Source organism: Tachypleus tridentatus, chromosome 13 (assembly GCF_004210375.1).
Source record: "Tachypleus tridentatus isolate NWPU-2018 chromosome 13, ASM421037v1, whole genome shotgun sequence".
In the NCBI taxonomy this organism is placed as follows: domain Eukaryota; kingdom Metazoa; phylum Arthropoda; class Merostomata; order Xiphosura; family Limulidae; genus Tachypleus; species Tachypleus tridentatus.
Genome location: NC_134837.1, coordinates 272,958,965 through 272,981,053, shown reverse-complemented (window position 1 = coordinate 272,981,053; position 22,089 = coordinate 272,958,965). Strand labels below are relative to the sequence as shown.

At 34.1% G+C, this 22,089-nt stretch overlaps 1 pseudogene; it reads right to left on the bottom strand.

Annotated features, from left to right (window-relative positions):
- LOC143236577 (glycine receptor subunit alpha-2-like) overlaps positions 1-22,089 on the bottom strand; it is a 106,064-nt pseudogene that overhangs the window by 39,230 nt on the left and 44,745 nt on the right.

Genomic DNA, 22,089 nt, shown 5'->3' with positions numbered 1-22,089 from the left:
TCTTGGGCTGCTCATTTACCATGGAATAGTGGGATTGACTGTAACTTTATAACGCCTCTACGGCTGAAATGGCGAGCATGTTTGGCGCGACAGGGATGCGAACCCGCGACCCTCAGATTACGAGTCGCACACTTTAACACGATTGGCCATGCCGGGCCTAGCGAATCTAATCAGACCTTTACGTTTTACCGGTGATACGTAAATTTCCGTATGTGTGTACCTTCTGTGTACAACAGAGTATTCACCAGGTTTCATGACGTACTTGGCTTAGTGTGGCTAATGTATTAACGTTCCTGAACTGTGAACTCAAGAATTCGTGGTTTGCACCTCGTTACCGCAAACACGTGTTCCATTCTTTGAGGCTGTGGATGCACGATAAGTCACACTATTCGTTTAGACAAGCGTATCCCAAGAGTTGGCAGTGGGTGCTGTTCACAAGCTGCCTTTACTGTTTGATATTAATTTAAAATTAAGGACGGCACTGTGCAGAGAACCCGGTAGTCGTGGATCAGCGGGTGCCATTAATTTCTTAATTATTTTGATCAAATTTAATATAATTTTAATATAATTAAAATTAATGCGAGTAAGAAATTAAAAAAACAACAACTAGTTAAGCCACGTTTTATCCTCGCGCTAGAAGATGATGACAATTTGGGATCTTGCCAAAAGTGAAGAAGATGCGGTTTCTTTTTTTGCGAGGTCAAATTAATTCACCCTGTTGAACGTGTGTCCAGAAAAGGTCACAAGACGAAGGTGTGATTTGGGGAAAGAACTGAATGGTGTTGCAATATTAGAAGTTTGCTCACTAAAGTAAACATGCGTGTTAGGAACTGGTTTATGGCATCCTTTTGTAACAAGTCTTCGTCTCATTTACTGCTGGGCAATTGAAATGACTTAAATAGATTGGTGCCATCGACAATTAGACGTGGCGGACAAAACTACTATAGACTGGAATAATTACCTCAGAGAACTATGCGCACGCGCTCTACTAGCTCGGTCTACTACGAAAATTGGAGGTCAAAGCTTAATTGTAAAGATGTTTTTGAATTTCGTGCAAACCTACTCGAGGGCTATCTGTGCTAGCCGTCCCTAATTTAACAGTGTAAGACTAGATGGAAGGCAGCTAGTCATCACCACCCACCGCCAACTCTTGGGCTACTCTTTTACCAACGAAAAGTGGGATTGACCGACACATTATAACATTATAACGCGCTAAACATGCTTGCCCTTTCAGCCTAGGGAGCGTTATAATGTGACGGTCAATTCTACTAATCGTTGGTAAAAGAGTAACCCAAGAGTTGGCGGTGGGTGTTGATGACTAGATGGCTTCCCTATAGTCTTACGCTGCTAAATTATGGACGGATAATTCAGATAGCCTTCGTAGTTTTGCGCAAAATTCAAAAACGAAAAAAACACTGCAATAAACAGAAGTCAACAGATACTTCCACAGAGGATTTTTTTATAAAAAAACCAAGAACTTCTTAGAAAAGCTCAAGCTATTCATGTTGATACCAGAGTCTGTTCTATCTTCATAAGAATCTTCATGAGAACCTTATTAACGTAGTGTTTATGAATTACAAAGAATTGAGCTATAATACACTCTGGAAAGCTGACTTTATAAGTTACGATTAATAGGCCATAAACATTTAAATGTTCTCTTTATAAAGGACAAAGAAAGTTCAACAAACAATCATGGGAAGGATATTACACCCATGTTAGGGCTATTCGGCTGTTTTTTTCGTGCAGTGAAACTTTCATTTTGCTCAACAGGGGGAGCAGCGGTTATTGCGCAGTTTAACAACCCTAAAATCCGAAGTTCGTGTTATCATGATGGACGGAGTGCAGAAAGACATTTATTTAGCCTTTCACTGAAATAAACAAACAGAGAGACTCTTGTTGTTTTGAATTAAGCACAAAGCTACACAATGGGCTATCTGTGCTCTGCCCACCACGGGTATCGAAACACGGTTTTTAGCGTTGTAAGTCCGCAGACATACCGCTGAGCCACTGGAGGGCTAAAATACAGTTAAACAATTTACCTGATGAAAAAATATTCGGACACATAAATACACATGACTGTAAATATTCTTCATTGTTTCACTTACTTCCACATGTTCATTTCGGCTAGTTTCTTTTAGGTATAAAGTAACACAAAAGATAGGAAAACACCAAGATAAAATGTAAAAAAAAAATTGGATAAAGCATGTTAAATTATAATCGTGACGCAAGAGTCGTACCGATCGCTCTAGAAACCACGAGATACTCACCGATTGTATATTAACGGTTAACAGGCTACATCATTGGTATGTTTTGCATAGTAATTGTTTGTTTGTGCATGTAGACATTACTTACTTTTTGATATTAGTTATTTGTTTCTATAGCAACGAGAAGTTGTGTAAACGACCGAGAAATAGTCGGTTATATTTGTAGAAAAATTGTTGTGAATTTGATCGAAGTAAGATGTTCTTTCCCCGTTTTGTAATAAATCCTTACGTGATAATGTAGTTGAATTATGGATAATTAGTTATTAAACAGAAAACAAGTTTTAAATTTGCACTCTTGTGTTATTACTGTTGTGAGATATAAACTTTTTTTAAAAGTAATTACCAAATAAAGACTTATTGTTGTGAAACACCAAATATATTGTAAATGTAAGTATTGAACGAATTCGTGTTGTTGGAGTAACCAGAAATACTTGTGGTTTTTTTAATGTAAATAAATGATATCTCATTAATTCTGACAAAAGGAACATGGCTACAAATAAGAAACTCACTACTTTCTACATTTGTTTGTTTGTTTGTTTGGAATTTCGCACAAAGCTACTCGAGGGCTATCTGTGCTAGCCGTCCCTAATTTAGCAGTGTAAGACTAGAGGGAAGGCAGCTAGTCATCACCACCCACCGCCAACTCTTGGGCTACTCTTTTACCAACGAATAGTGGGATTGACCGTCACATTATACACCCCCACGGCTGAAAGAACAAGGATGTTTGGTGTGACGGGGATTCGAACCCGCGATCTTCAGATTACGAGTGGAACGCCTTACGCGCTAGGCCATGCCAGGCCTACTTTCTACATTACCAGCATTTACTTACTGCACTTTTCTAAAGGTCCGGCATGGCCAAGCGTGTTAAGGCGTGCGACTCGTAATCTGAGGGTCGCGTGTTCGCATTCCCGTCGCGCCAAACATTCTCGCCCTTTTAGCCGTGGGGGCGTTATAATGTGACAATCAATCCCACTATTCGTTGGTAAAAGAGTAGCCCAAGAGTTGGCGGTGGGTGGTGATGACTAGCTGCCTTCCCTCTAGTCTTACACTGCTAAATTAGGGACGGCTAGCACAGATAGTCCTCGAGTAGCTTTGTGCGAAATTCAAAAACAAACAAACAAAACAGTTTTCTAACATGAAAAATATCACTCTTAAATCTAAAGTGTTCCAACTTTTCTGTCATAATAATTAAAACAAAATATTTGATGTTCATAAATGTACGGTATCATTGAAGAGAATGGGCTATCTCCGCTAGCCGTCCATAATTTAGCTGTGTAAGACTAGAGAGAAGGCAGCTAGTCATCACCACCCGCCGCCACCTCTTGGGCTATTCTTTTACCAACAAATAGTGGAATTGACCGTCACATTATAACGCCCCCACGGCTGAAAGAACAAGGATGTTTGGTGTGACGGGGATTCGAACCCGCGATCTTCAGATTACGAGTGGAACGCCTTAACCCATCTGGCCATGCCGGGGCAGAGTGAAGAAAACAATTACCACCACACGCTGTCACAAGAGCTTTGAACAGAATGACGAGGTTTGTAGTAGCTCTTATAATGCATCAAAAGCTGAAAGCGTAACAACAGACTATTCCAACGTTATGCGTAAACGTTTTATGTGCGTTAAACCACGCGCTTCCTATTCGACGTTGTATAATTTGTATCTCTTTATTGAATGTTAATTTATACTGAACTCACTCACCATTGCTTTGGAGTTAATTGTCCCTAGGTATCCGACTTCCAGTTGCATCTTAACAGTCAGTGGCTTACCTACAGAAATATATTTTAACAGTAAAGTATAAAACATTACATTTCTTTTGTAAAAATCAAAAAAGCAAACTCGTGTTCGCCATTTTAGCATGCATTTATAAATTTAAACAACACAAACACGTTCATTAGTTTTTATAAAAAATGAGTTTATAGTTTCAAATAAGGACGTCAAAACTATTGATTCATGTTTTATGTATATATAAAACTTTGTAAGTAACTTTTTAAAATATGATTTATAATTAGTTTGACTAACAAGATGAAATAGAAATGTATAGTTTTGTTATTTATAAAAGTATTTGAATTTGATATGAAAAACAAAAATCCAGCATTGAATTAATGACAAAATTATACTGGAAACAACTATATTTCAGGCAGTAAACAATTTATTATTTACTTTTATAACTTGTAAAACATGAGCATTTATATTTTGTAAGAACCATTATTGTCAGTGAAAAGAAAAGGTTTATTTTGGTAATTGAACTCAGTAAAAACGATGAAACGTTCTGATCGGACTATAAAACTCGCAGTTAATAACATATAACTTATAGTTATCAAAACGATGAAACGTTCTGATCGGACTATAAAACTCGCAGTTAATAACATATAACTTATAGTTATCAAAACGATGAAACGTTCTGATCGGACTATAAAACTCGCAGTTAATAACATATAACTTATAGTTATCACTGTCTAGTAATACCTTAACGATTATTGTCAACAAAGATTCTAAAATATGGACAAAACAAAAGAACATAACAGACATACCATAATATTGTATGAATGACATAGACAATGGTAATATTCAATGTCATACATCCTTTAATAATGCTCATTGTTTGTTTGTTTGGTTATGAAATTCGCACAAAGCTACTTGAGGGCTATCTGCCCTAGCTATCTCTAATTTAGCAGTGTAAGACAAGAGGGAAGGCAGCTAGTCATCACCATCCACTGACAACTCTCGGACTTCTCTTTTACCAACGAACAGTGTGATTAACCATTACTTTATAACACATCACGACTAAAAGGGCGATCATGTTTGGTGTGACGGGGATTCGAACACGCGATCCTCAGATTACGAGTCGAACGCCTTAACCCACCTGGCCATGCCGAGCCAATAATGTTCATAACAGACATACTATGATTTGTTTGAATGACATAGACACTGATAATATTCAATGTTATACATCCTTCAATGATGTTCATAACAGACATACTATGATTTGTTTGAATGACATAGACACTGATAATATTCAATGTTATACATCCTTCAATGATGTTCATAACAGACATACTATGATTTGTTTGAATGACATAGACACTGATAATATTCAATGTTATACATCCTTCAATGATGTTCATAACAGACATACTATGATTTGTTTGAATGACATAGACACTGATAATATTCAATGTTATACATCCTTCAATAATGTTCATAACAGACATACTATGATTTGTTTGAATGACATAGACACTTATAATATTCAATGTTATACATCGTTCAATGATGTTCATAACAGACATACTATGATTTGTTTCAATGACATAGACACTGATAATATTCAATGTTATACATCCTTCAATGATGTTCATAACAGACATACTATGATTTGTTTGAATGACATAGACACTGATAATATTCAATGTTATACATTCTTCAATGATGTTCATAACAGACATACTATGATTTGTTTGAATGACATAGACACTGATAATATTCAATATTATACATCCTTCAATGATGTTCATAACAGACATACTATGATTTGTTTCAATGACATAGACACTGATAATATTCAATGTTATACATCCTTCAATGATGTTCATAACAGACATACTATGATTTGTTTGAATGACATAGACACTGATAATATTCAATGTTATGCATTCTTCAATGATGTTCATAACAGACATACTATGATTTGTTTGAATGACATAGACACTGATAATATTCAATATTATACATCCTTCAATAATGTTCATAACAGACATACTATGATTTGTTTGAATGACATAGACACTGATAATATTCAATGTTATACATCCTTCAATGATGTTCATAACAGACATACTATGATTTGTTTGAATGACATAGACACTGATAATATTCAATGTTATACATTCTTCAATGATGTTCATAACAGACATACTATGATTTGTTTGAATGACATAGACACTGATAATATTCAATATTATACATCCTTCAATAATGTTCATAACAGACATACTATGATTTGTTTGAATGACATAGACACTGATAATATTCAATGTTATACATCCTTCAATGATGTTCATAACAGACATACTATGATTTGTTTGAATGACATAGACACTGATAATATTCAATATTATACATCCTTCAATAATGTTCATAACAGACATACTATGATTTGTTTGAATGACATAGACACTGATAATATTCAATGTTATACATCCTTCAATGATGTTCATAACAGACATACTATGATTTGTTTGAATGACATAGACACTGATAATATTCAATGTTATACATTCTTCAATGATGTTCATAACAGACATACTATGATTTGTTTGAATGACATAGAGACTGATAATATTCAATGTTATACATCCTTCAATGATGTTCATAACAGACATACTATGATTTGTTTGAATGACATAGACACTGATAATATTCAATGTTATACATTCTTCAATAATGTTCATAACAGACATACTATTATTTGTTTGAATAACAAAGACACTGATAATATTCAATGTTATACATCCTTCAATGATGTTCATAACAGACATACTATTATTTGTTTGAATGGCATAGACACTGATAATATTCAATGTTATACATCCTTCAATGATGTTCATAACAGACATACTATTATTTGTTTGAATGATATAGACACTGATAATATTCAATGTTATACATCCTTCAATGATGTTCATAACAGACATACTATTATTTGTTTGAATGGCATAGACACTGATAATATTCAATATTATACATCCTTCAATGATGTTCATAACAGACATACTATTATTTGTTTCAATGACACAGACACTGATAATATTCAATATTATACATCCTTCAATGATGTTCATAACAGACATACTATTATTTGTTTGAATGACATAGACACTGATAATATTCAATATTATACATCCTTCAATGATGTTCATAACAGACATACTATTATTTGTTTGAATAACAAAGACACTGATAATATTCAATGTTATACATCCTTCAATGATGTTCATAACAGACATACTATTATTTGTTTGAATGATATAGACACTGATAATATTCAATGTTATACATCCTTCAATGATGTTCATAACAGACATACTATTATTTGTTTGAATGGCATAGACACTGATAATATTCAATATTATACATCCTTCAATGATGTTCATAACAGACATACTATTATTTGTTTGAATGACATAGACACTGATAATATTCAATATTATACATCCTTCAATGATGTTCATAACAGACATACTATTATTTGTTTGAATGACATAGACACTGATAATATTCAATATTATACATCCTTCAATGATGTTCATAACAGACATACTATTATTTGTTTGAATTACAAAGACACTGATAATATTCAATATTATACATCCTTCAATAATGTTCATAACAGACATACTATGATTTGTTTGAATGACATAGACACTGATAAAATTCAATGTTATACATCCTTCAATGATGTTCATAACAGGCATAATATGATTTGTTTGAATGACATAGACACTGATAATATTCAATGTTATACATCCTTCAATGATGTTCATAACAGACATACTTTTATTTGTTTGAATAACAAAGAGACTGATAATATTCAATATTATACATCCTTCAATAATGTTCATAACAGACATACTATGTTTTGTTTGAATAACAAAGACACTGATAAAATTCAATGTCATACATTCTCCAGCAGACATCTTCTAAATTTGTTGTTTTAAAATTATAAACTTCGACCCTCAATACGTCAAAAGCACGCTGTAGAAATAAACCTTATAGATTATGTTATAATTCATTATTTTAAGCCATTTAAAGTTATGCACTGTCAGTTTCGGTTCGTGGTTTCGTGGACGCTCCTAAAGAAGTTGTAAAGCGAAATGTTAAGTGTTTATTATACATAACAGAAATTAGCTCACAAGACAGACATCTTAGTATACGAAAATAGGGCATATGTGAAGATAAAGTATAGAAAATAGAGATATTGAATAAATAATAAATAATTACACTTATAGTATTATCACAGAACCAACAGAGAGAGCATAGAAAGGCACACTTGTGCCTCCAATAATCAACACTAAATATATTTATATTCCTTATTGCGTTTGCACATTTTATGATCAACTATCGCTGAACTTGTATACCTAACCTATAAAGAAGTCAGTTGAAATAAGTAGAGTCGTAAACACCAAATTGCATTTATTTGGAATGAATAATTCAATTGCTGTCTGCCCATTACGATTTTAGTGACGGGAGTGCAAGTGGGACGTGAAACCTTATATGTGTAGTGAATGTTGATATAATAAACCAAAATTAAAGCTGTAGCGTGGGATCACCTAACTTAGAGTCAAGTACATAAATTATCATGAAAGTAAAATATAGATTTAATTTTAAACGTTTGACTGCCTCGACTGTACTTTTTTGCTTCTTTCTTGGTCAAGCTTAATATTCTCCAAATGAATTTGTTTCAATTAGCTATGAAACATGAGGTTAGGGTATGGTATGGGGCGGGCGAGGGTGGGAGTACTTGCTCTGTCATTTCCAATAGGCTATACGCTAGTGTATATGTGTGTGTGTGTGTGTGTGTGTTCCCGTTCATTCCATTAAAAACACAAAAGGGCTAAAAATAACTTTGTGTGCATCCGTAATTCAGCTAAATGTAGAAATAAATAAACCTCACTAATTTTCACTGCCCTTTTACATAAATTAGTAAATCGAAACACTTGCCATCTTTACCAATTGGTCGTTCCTCACAATCATATGATTGGTTGTTAATCATATTTTTAAAATGAGCTTCCGATAGTTCTTGGCCATCTCTGGAAAGAAAAGAGAAATGAATACAGCTTTTATTATATTTCAAAGTTTATATAAATTTACATGTATTTAAAAACTGTGGAGTGATATGTGTGCTTACAGAATAATCAATCAATGAAACATTGTTATCACTTATAACGGGTGGACAGTTTGTTACAGTAGCAGTTCTTGTCTACTCGCATTTGTTACCGTTAACCCCATCCACAGCTTAACCTTTGTTACCGTTAACCCCATCCACAGTTTGACCTTTGTTACCGTTAATCCCATCCACAGTTTGACCTTTGTTACCGTTAATCCCATCCACAGTTTGACCTTTGTTACCGTTAACCCCATCCACAGTTTGACCTTTGTCACCGTTAACTCTATCCACAATCTGACTTTTGTCACTGTTAACCTCATCAACAGCTTGACCTTTGTCACTGTTAACCCCATCAACAGCTTGACCTTTATTACTGTTAACCCCATCAACAGCTTGACTTTTGTCACTGTTAACCCCATCAACAGCTTGACCTTTGTTACTGTTAACCCCATCAACAGCTTGATTTTTGTCGCTGTTAACCCTATCGACAGCCTGGTCTTTGTCACTTTTACCTTCCACCACATATTTACGTTTGATTTCTGGCTGGTATTGTTAAACAAACGATTTAACATTGACTTCCAAATGAGTCGCACAATTTATTGGGTCAAAATATTTTAAAGGAACCATTTTTGATGTTAAAAATAGAACCTTTAAATGAACATCCACTAGGTTATCAGTAACAGACATATCAAAGTTCATTGATACACCATACGTCATAAACAAATATGTTTCTACTGTGAAAACTGGGAGAAATATTAAAACTTTCGTATTCTTTTAAACCGTGACTTGTGTAATAGTTAAAAATAAACCGGTACTTTCCAGTTGGTGTCAATTTTGGTTCAACACTTTACGTGAATTGCTCGAAAAATTATATAAGATAATAGCACCTTAATTTTTCGAATAGAAAATGGGTAAAATGGGTTTGTTTGTTGGCTAAGTACGAAAACTACAAAATATACTATCTATGCTCGGTCCACTGTGGCTATCGAAACCCGATTTTCAATGTTATACGATCTCGGGCTTACCGCTAAGCCACCGAGGGAATGGGTGCGTAAAATATGAAAAAGGTTCATTACGCATGGCCCGGCATGGCCAGGTGGTTAAGGCATTCGACTCGTAATCCCAGAATCGCGGGTTTGAATCTTCGTCACACCAAACATGCTCGCCCTTTCAGCCTAGGGGGCGTTATAATGTGACGGTCGTTGGTAAAAGAGAAGCCCAAGAGTTGGCGGTGGGTGGTGATGACTAGCTGCCTTTCCTCTAGTTTTACACTGCTAAATCAAGAACGGCTGGCGCAGATAGTTCTCGTGTAGCTTTGCGCGAAATTCAAAACAAACTAAACCAAATCATTACTCATGTATTTGTGTTTGAATTTTTGTTTTTCCTCTAGTATTATACTTGTTCACAGTATGATCTTCTTTGCACTATATAAATTTTTAAAATAGTTGGTAATTAATATATAATTCCAGCATACTCAGTAGCTATGGTAGTTTCAGGTAAGCTCGTTTTATAACAAGTAGAAGACAGGCAAAACCGCAAATAACAACTTATTCGACCAGGAAATATAGGGCGTATTATGTAGTTGATAAATTGGCCGAGTTTAAAGTTGCATAAGGAATAAAGAAATTGGGTTCATTTGAAAGACGGTTAAAACAATCTTTATTTATACACATCAACAACAAGAACAGTGTATGTGTGAACTTAGAGAAATAGTCCTCACTGGAAAAGTGAATAGTTCACCGGTTTTATGTCTCTCGAGATAATTATCTGGTGAACTAGTCATGATGAAAACCAAGTAGAACTGAACAAATAAAACGCATTTGAATTCAAAAGGTAAACTCGCTTTCTTTGTCCAGTCGACATGGTCACTTCGTGATTTTTCCCTTCATAGCATTTGTCGACTGATACATTTAGATGATGTCATACTCAGCGAGCAATGCACATAAAAGTGCCAAACCTTTCAATTCGGATGTCAAATGTTACCTTAATATCAAATCGGGCATTATTTGATGGGCATTATTTATTTAAACGAACAAAGAAATAAATTAACTAGGACAAGGTAGTCAGTCTCAACGCCTTTCTTATGTTGCTGCCATTACAGATGATGAAACTAAATAACCAAAGTTTGTGGATATATATATATATATATATATCCGTAAAGGAATAAAAAACATATGATATGCTTGTATATCACATAACTAATTATGAAATTGACTCAAATGATGGTACAAGCTTATAACCATAACAGTTCGTATCAGGTTGCCTCAACCTTCCTGTAAGTAGTTTATGAAATATATTAAAATTCTAGAAGTAAAATAAACAGCAACAAAACCTAAAACATATACATTACATTGTTTTCAGTTTTTGGAAAGTTGTCATTATTATCAGGTTTCACTACAAACTCCACCAACATCAATTTACACGCAGGTTTCGAAGATGTCGAACCAATAGTAGTATTTATAGACCAAATTTATCTTTATACTGTGTATGCAAATATAAAAATGAAAGTTCTAGAACAAAATAACCATAATTAGTCCTCTTTTTATTTTGTTTCTGTCTCCTGGTATATCAGCGGTAATCTCGAGGCTTATAAAGCTATAATTCAAAGCTTGATCCCTGCGACGACCACAGCACAGATATTTCACTGCTTTGATGAAAAATAAAATCAAACGTTTTTCTCTGATGCGTATTTCGGCTCTTTCTGCAATTGTTTCAAAAGTGAACGTGCGATAAAAGCGTTTTTCAATAAAAGATGTTGACAGGTGGCGTGATTAAATCATGTGCATATTTCTTGCTTATTCTTATTATTTCCAGCTTACGGGGTCGGGGTGAGTGTGGCATTTTGTGTGTATGTAAAAACAAACACACATTAAAAAACAAATTTACTGGTGAGAACAATTGAGTAATCTATGAAGTATTTGGTCAGAGACTGTAACTTTAAAAGGATAAAGTCACAATAAAATAAACAAATGTGTCGTGACTGCGAATTCAATGATTCATGGTAATCGTCCCGTAGTCAAATAAAAATAAGCCCTGCGCACGGGGACAGTGGGTGTCATACAAAGGAAAGATGGTAAGATCCTACAATGTGGTCATTCAAAAATCGCTCAAAACTGGACGACAAGTGTTGTTGTATGTCTGTGTTCCTTCTGTCTGTGCAAAGGTGAAGAAAATTGTGTGAATATAACGCTTTGCGCGAAACTGTTTCAACTGTAACAACTCTCTTCTAAATTGGGGAGATAAGAATCCTTTTCGTGTTTTGTGTTGTATCAAAACATACCAATGAAAGTAAACAGTGTGAGTAGATCTATTCCACTAACCATAATAATATGCTACTTGTTTGTTTTCTTGTAAGAAAAAATAATATATTGATAAATTTACATAACTTTTACTGAGAAATATAGTACATATATATAGTTAAAATGGACACAATTTTGGTAGAATTAAAAGTTGGCCAATTGACACATACACTATCAAATAATTTTGGTATTTTATTAAAAGAAGGTAATTTGTACTGTTTGAGAGAATCAACTGGACACTGGTTACCAAACTTTTAAAGAAATCAACAGAAAGCTTATTACCCAATGTTCAGAAGAATCAACAGAATACTAATTACCCAATGTTCTGAAGAATCAACAGAATACCGATCACCCAATGTTCTGAAGAATCAACAGAATACCGATTACCCAACGTTCATAAGAATCAACAGAATACTGATTACCCAATGTTCAGAAGATTCAACATATTACTGATTACCCAATGTTCTGAAGAATCAACAGAATACCGATTACCCAAAGTTCAGAAGAATCAACAGAATACTGATTACCTAATGTTAAGAAAATTCAACATAATACTCATTACCCAATGTTCTGAAGAATCAACAGAATACTGATTACTCAATGTTTAGAAGAATCAAGAGAATACTGATTACCCAATGTTCAGAGGAGTCAACATAATACTGATTACCAAATGTTCAGAGGAATCAACAGAAGGCTGATTACCCAATATTCAAAGGATTCAACATAATACTGATTACCCAATGTTCAGAGGAATCAACAGAATACCGATTACCCAACGTTCATAAGAATCAACAGAATACTGATTACCCAATGTTCAGAAGATTCAACATATTACTGATTACCCAAAGTTCAGAAGAATCAACAGAATACTGATTACCCAATGTTAAGAAAATTCAACATAATACTCATTACCCAATGTTCTGAAGAATCAACAGAATACTGATTACTCAATGTTCAGAATAATCAACATAATACTGATTACCCAATGTTTAGAAGAATCAAGAGAATACTGATTACCCAATGGTCAGAGGAGTCAACATAATACTGATTACCAAATGTTCAGAGGAATCAACAGAAGGCTGATTACCCAATATTCAAAGGATTCAACATAATACTGATTACCCAATGTTCAGAAGAATCAACAGAATACCGATTACCCAATGTTCTGAAGAATCAACAAAATACCGATTACCCAAAGTTCAGAAGAATCAACAGAATACTGATTACCCAATGTTAAGAAAATTCAACATAATACTGATTACCCAATGTTCTGAAGAATCAACAGAATACTGATTACTCAATGTTCAGAATAATCAACATAATACAGATTACCCAATGTTTAGAACAATCAAGAGAATACTGATTACCCAATGTTCAGAGGAGTCAACATAATACTGATTACCAAATGTTCAGAGGAATCAACAGAAGGCTGATTACCCAATATTCAAAGGATTCAACATAATACTAATTACCCAATGTTCAGAGGAATCAACAAAAGGCTGATTACCCAATGTTAATAAGAATCATCATAAGGCTGATTATCCAATGTTCAGAGGATTCAACATAATACTGAGTACCCAATGTTCAAAGGAATCAATAGAATACTGATTACTCAATGTTCAGAGGATTCAACAGAAGGCTGATTACCCAATATTCAGAGGATTCAATATAATACTGATTACTCAATGTTCAGAGGATTCAACAGAATACTGATTACCCAATGTTCAGAGGAATCAAGAGAAAGCTAATTACCTAATTTTCAAAGGATTCAACAAATTACTGATTACCCAATGTTTAGAAAAATCAAGAGAATACTGATTACCCAATGTTCAGAGGAGTCAACATAATACTGATTATCCAATGTTCAGAGGAATCAACAGAAGGATGATTACCAAATGTTCATAGGAATCAACAGAAGGCTGATTATCCAATGTTCAGAGGATTCAATATAATACTGATTACAAAATGTTCAGAGGAATCAACAGAAGGCTGATTACCAATATTCAGAGGACTCAACATAATACTGATTACCCAATGTTCAGAGGAATCAACAGAAGGCTGATTACCCAATGTCAAGAAAATTCAACATAATACTGATTACACAAGGTTCTGAAGAATCAACAGAATACTGATTACTCAATGTTCAGAATAATCAACAGAATACTGATTACCCAATGTTCAGAGGAATCAACAGAAAGCTGATTACCTAATTTTCAGAGGATTCAACATAATACTGATTACCCAATGTTAAGAAGAATCAAGAGAATACTGATTACCCAATGTTCAGAGGAGTCAACATAATACTGATTATCCAATGTTCAAAGGAATCAACAGAAGGCTGATTACCAAATGTTCAGAGGAATCAACAGAAGGCTGATTATCCAATGTTCAGAGGATTCAACATAATACTGATTACTAAATGTTCAGAGGAATCAACAGAAGGCTGATTACCCAATATTCAGAGGATTCAACATAATACTGATTATCCAATGTTCAGAGGAATCAACAGAAGGCTGATTACCCAATGTTCAGAATAATCAACAGAATACTGATTACCCAATGTTCAGATGATTCAACAGAAGGGTGATTACCTAATTTTCAGAGGACTCAACATAATACTGGTCACCCAATGTTTAGAAGAATCAAAAGAATATTGATCACCCAATGTTCAGAGGAGTCAACATAATCCTGATTATCCAATGTTCAGAGGAATCAACATAATACTGATTACCTAATGTTCAGAGGAATCAACAGAAGACTGATTACTCAATGTTCAGAAGAATCAACAGAATACCGATTACCCAATGTTCAGAGGATTCAACATAATACTGATTACCCACTGTTCAGAAGAATCAACAGCATACTGATTACTCAATGTTCAGAATAATCAACAAAATACTGATTACCCAATGTTCAGAAGAATCAACAGAAGGGTGATTACCAAATTTTCAAAGGATTCAACATAATACTGATTACCCAACGTTTAGAAGAATCAAAAGAATACTGATTACTCAATGTTCAGAAGAATCAACAGAATACCGATTACCCAATGTTCAGAGGATTCAACATAATACTGATTACCCACTGTTCAGAAGAATCAACAAAATACTGATTACCCAACGTTTAGAAGAATCAAAAGAATACTGATTACCCAATGTTCAGAGGAGTCAACATAATACTGATTACCCAATGTCCAGAGGATTCAACATAATACTGATTACCCAACGTTTAGAAGAATCAAGAGAATACTGATTACCCAATATTCAGAGGAGTCAACATAATACTGATTACCCAATGTTCAGAGGATTCAACATAATACTGATTATCCAATGTTCAGAGGATTCAACATAATACTGATTATCCAGTGTTCAGAGGAATCAAAAGAAGGCTGATTACTCAATGTTCAGAGAATTCAACATAATACTGATTACCAAATGTTCAGAGAAATCAACAGAAGGCTGATTACCCAATGTTCAGAGGAAGCAACATAATACTGATTACCTAATGTTCAGAGAAATCAACATAAGGCTGATTACTCAATGTTCAGAAGAATCAACAGAATACCGATTACCCAATGTTCAGAAGAATCAACAGAATACATGTTTACCGAATGTTTAGAGAATTCAACATAATATTGATTACTCAATGTTCAGAGGATTCAACATAATACTGATTATCCAATGTTCAGAAGAATCAACAGAATACTGATTACTCAATGTTCAGAATAATCAACACAATACTGATTACTGAATGTTCAGAGGATTCAACAGAAGGCTGATTACCCAATATTCAGAGGATTCAACATAATACTGATTATCCAATGTTCAGAGGAATCAACAGAAGAATGATTATCCAATGTTCAGAGGATTCAACATAATACTGATTATCCAATGTTCAGAGGAATCAACAGAAGGCTGATTACCCGATGTTCAGAGGATTCAACATAATACTGATTACCCAATGTTTAGAAGAATCAACAGAATACTGATTACTCAATGTTCAAAATAATCAACAAAATACTGATTACCCAATGTTCAGAAGAATCAACAGAAGGGTGATTACCAAATTTTCAAAGGATTCAACATAATACTGATTACCCAACGTTTAGAAGAATCAAAACAATACTGATTACCCAATGTTCAGAGGAGTCAACATAATACTGATTACCCAATGTCCAGAGGATTCAACATAATACTGATTATCCAATGTTCAGAGGAATCAACAGAAGAGTGATAACCAAATTCATAGAGGATTCAACATACTACTGATTACCCAATGTTCAGAGGAATCAACAGAAAGCTGATTACCCAATGTTCAGAATAATCAACAGAATACTGATTACCCAATGTTCAGAGGATTCAACATAATACTGATTATCCAATGTTCAGAGGATTCAACATAATACTGATTACCCAATGTTCTGAAGAATCAACAGAATACTGATTACTCAATGTTCAGAATAATAAACAGAATACTGATTACCCAATGTTCAGAGGATTCAACAGAAAGCTAATTACCTAATTTTCAGAGGATTCAACAAATTACTGATTACCCAATGTTTAGAAAAATCAAGAGAATACTGATTACCCAATGTTCAGAGGAGTCAACATAATACTGATTATCCAATGTTCAGAGGAATCAACAGAAGGATGATTACCAAATGTTCATAAAAATCAACAGAAGGCTGATTATCCAATGTTCAGAGGATTCAATATAATACTGATTACTAAATGTTCAGAGGAATCAACAGAAGGCTGATTACCAATATTCAAAAGACTCAACATAATACTGATTACCCAATGTTCAGAGGAATCAACAGAAGGCTGATTACCCAATGTCAAGAAAATTCAACATAATACTGATTACACAAGGTTCTGAAGAATCAACAGAATACTGATTACTCAATGTTCAGAATAATCAACAGAATACTGATTACCCAATGTTCAGAGGAATCAACAGAAAGCTGATTACCTAATTTTCAGAGGATTCAACATAATACTGATTACCCAATGTTAAGAAGAATCAAGAGAATACTGATTACCCAATGTTCAGAGGAGTCAACATAATACTGATTATCCAATGTTCAAAGGAATCAACAGAAGGCTGATTACCAAATGTTCAGAGGAATCAACAGAAAGCTGATTATCCAATGTTCAGAGGATTCAACATAATACTGATTACTAAATGTTCAGAGGAATCAACAGAAGGCTGATTACCCAATATTCAGAGGATTCAACATAATACTGATTATCCAATGTTCAGAGGAATCAACAGAAGGCTGATTAACCAATGTTCAGAATAATCAACAGAATACTGATTACCCAATGTTCAGATGATTCAACAGAAGGGTGATTACCTAATTTTCAGAGGATTCAACATAATACTGGTCACCCAATGTTTAGAAGAATCAAAAGAATATTGATCACCCAATGTTCAGAGGAGTCAACATAATACTGATTATCCAATGTTCAGAGGAATCAACATAATACTGATTACCTAATGTTCAGAGGAATCAACAGAAGACTGATTACTCAATGTTCAGAAGAATCAACAGAATACCGATTACCCAATGTTCAGAGCATTCAACATAATACTGATTACCCACTGTTCAAAAGAATCAACAGAATACTGATTACTCAATGTTCAGAATAATCAACAAAATACTGATTACCCAATGTTCAGAAGAATCAACAGAAGGGTGATTACCAAATTTTCAAAGGATTCAACATAATACTGATTACCCAACGTTTAGAAGAATCAAAAGAATACTGATTACTCAAAGTTCAGAAGAATCAACAGAATACCGATTACCCAATGTTCAGAGGATTCAACATAATACTGATTACCCACTGTTCAGAAGAATCAACAGAATACTGATTACTCAATGTTCAGAATAATCAACAAAATACTGATTACCCAACGTTTAGAAGAATCAAAAGAATACTGATTACCCAATGTTCAGAGGAGTCAACATAATACTGATTACCCAATGTCCAGAGGATTCAACATAATACTGATTACCCAACGTTTAGAAGAATCAAGAGAATACTGATTACCCAATATTCAGAGGAGTCAACATAATACTGATTACCCAATGTTCAGAGGATTCAACATAATACTGATTATCCAGTGTTCAGAGGAATCAAAAGAAGGCTGATTACTCAATGTTCAGAGAATTCAACATAATACTGATTACCAAATGTTCAGAGAAATCAACAGAAGGCTGATTACCCAATGTTCAGAGGAAGCAACATAATACTGATTACCTAATGTTCAGAGAAATCAACATAAGGCTGATTACTCAATGTTCAGAAGAATCAACAGAATACCGATTACCCAATGTTCAGAAGAATGAACAGAATACATGTTTACCGAATGTTTAGAGAATTCAACATAATATTGATTACTCAATGTTCAGAGGATTCAACATAATACTGATTATCCAATGTTCAGAAGAATCAACAGAATACTGATTACTCAATGTTCAGAATAATCAACACAATACTGATTACTGAATGTTCAGAGGATTCAACAGAAGGCTGATTACCCAATATTCAGAGGATTCAACATAATACTGATTATCCAATGTTCAGAGGAATCAACAGAAGACTGATTATCCAATGTTCAGAGGATTCAACATAATACTGATTATCCAATGTTCAGAGGAATCAACAGAAGGCTGATTACCCGATGTTCAGAGGATTCAACATAATACTGATTACCCAATGTTTAGAAGAATCAACAGAATACTGATTACTCAATGTTCAGAATAATCAACAAAATACTGATTACCCAATGTTCAGAAGAATCAACAGAAGGGTGATTACCAAATTTTCAAAGGATTCAACATAATACTGATTACCCAACGTTAAGAAGAATCAAAAGAATACTGATTACCCAATGTTCAGAGGAGTCAACATAATACAGATTACCCAATGTCCAGAGGATTCAACATAATACTGATTATCCAATGTTCAGAGGAATCAACAGAAGAGTGATAACCAAATTCATAGAGGATTCAACATACTACTGATTACCCAATGTTCAGAGGAATCAACAGAAAGCTGATTACCCAATGTTCAGAATAATCAACAGAATACTGATTACCCAATGTTCAGAGGATTCAACATAATACTGATTATCCAATGTTCAGAAGATTCAACATAATACTGATTATCCAATGTTCAGAGGAATCAAAGAAGGCTGATTATCCAATGTTCAGAGGATTCAACATAATACTGATTATCCAGTGTTCAGAGGAATCAAAAGAAGGCTGATTATCCAACGTTCAGAGGATTCAACATAATACGGATTACCCAATGTTCAGAGGAATCAACATAATACTGATTACCCAATGTTTAGAAGAATCAAGAGAATACTGATTACCCAATGTTCAGAGGAGTCAACATAATACTGATTATCCAATGTTCACAGGAATCAACAGAAGGCTGATTACCAAATGTTCAGAGAAATCAACAGAAGGCTGATTATCCAATCTTCAGAGGATTCAAAATAATACTGATTACTAAATGTTCAGAGGAATCAACAGAAGGCTGATTACCCAATATTCAGAGGATTCAACATAATACTGGTTTCCCAATGTTCAGAGGAATCAACAGAAGGCTGATTACCCAATGTTCAGAATAATTAACAGAATACTGATTACTCAATGTTCAGAGGATTCAACATAATACTGGTTACCCAATGTTTAGAAGAATCAAGAGAATACTGATTACCCAATGTTCAGAGGAGTCAACATAATACTGATTATCCAATGTTCAGAGGAATCAACAGAAAGCTGATTATCCAATGTTCAGAGGAATCAACATAATACTGATTACCTAATGTTCAGAGGAATCAACAGAAGGCTGATTACTCAATGTTCAGAATAATCAACACAATACTGATTACTAAATGTTCAGAGGATTCAACAGAAGGCTGATTATCCAATATTCAGAGGATTCAACATAATACTGATTATCCAATGTTCAGAGGAATCAACAGAAGACTGATTATCCAATGTTCAGAGGATTCAACATAATACTGATTATCCAATGTTCAGAGGAATCAACAGAAGGCTGATTACCCGATGTTCAGAGGATTCAACATAATACTGATTACCCAATGTTTAGAAGAATCAACAGAATACAGATTACTCAATGTTCAGAATAATCAACAAAATACTGATTACCCAATGTTCAGAAGAATCAACAGAAGGGTGATTACCAAATTTTCAAAGGATTCAACATAATACTGATTACCCAACGTTTAGAAAAATCAAAAGAATACTGATTACCCAATGTCCAGAGGATTCAACATAATACTGATTATCCAATGTTCAGAGGATTCAACATAATACTGATTATCCAATGTTCAGAGGAATCAAAATAAGGCTGATTATCCAATGTTCAGAGGATTCAACATAGTACTGATTATCCAGTGTTCAGAGGAATCAAAAGAAGGCTGATTATCCAACGTTCAGAGGATTCAACATAATACGGATTACCCAATGTTCAGAGGAATCAACATAATACTGATTACCCAATGTTTAGAAGAATCAAGAGAATATTGATTACCCAATGTTGAGAGGAGTCAACATAATACTGATTATCCAATGTTCACAGGAATCAACAGAAGGCTGATTACCAAATGTTCAGAATAATCAACAGAATACTGATTACCCAATGTTCAAAGGATTCAACATAATACTGGTTACCCAATGTTTAGAAGAATCAAGAGAATACTGATTACCCAATGTTCAGAGGAGTCAACATAATACTGATTATCCAATGTTCAGAGGAATCAACAGAAGGCTGATTATCCAATGTTCAGAGGAATCAACATAATACTGATTACCCAATGTTCAGAGGAATCAACAGAAGACTGATTACTCAATGTTCAGAAGAATCAACAGAATCCCGATTACCCAATGTTCAGAGGATTCAACATAATTCTGATTACTCAATGTTCAGAGGATTCAACAGAAGGCTGATTACCCAATATTCAGAGGATTCAACATAATACTGATTATCCAGTGTTCAGAGGAATCAAAAGAAGGCTGATTATCCAATGTTCAGAGGATTCAACATAATACTGATTATCTAATGTTCTGAAGAATCAACAGAAGGCTGATTACTCAATGTTCAGAGGATTCAACATAATACTGATTACCAAATGTTCAGAGAAATCAACAGAAGGCTGATTACCAATGTTCAGAGGAATCAACATAATACTGATTACCTAATGTTCAGAGAAATCAACAGAAGGCTGATTACTCAATGTTCAGAAGAATCAACAGAATACCGATTACCAAATATTCAGAAGAATCAACAGAATACATGTTTACCGAATGTTTAAAGAATTCAACATAATACTGATTACTCAATGCTCAGAGGAATCAACAGAAGGCTGATTACCCAATGTCAAGAAAATTCAACATAATACTGATTACACAAGGTTCTGAAGAATCAACAGAATACTGATTACTCAATGTTCAGAATAATCAACAGAATACTGATTACCCAATGTTCAGAGGAATCAACAGAAAGCTGATTACCTAATTTTCAGAGGATTCAACATAATACTGATTACCCAATGTAAAGAAGATTAAAGAGAATACTGATTACCCAATGTTCA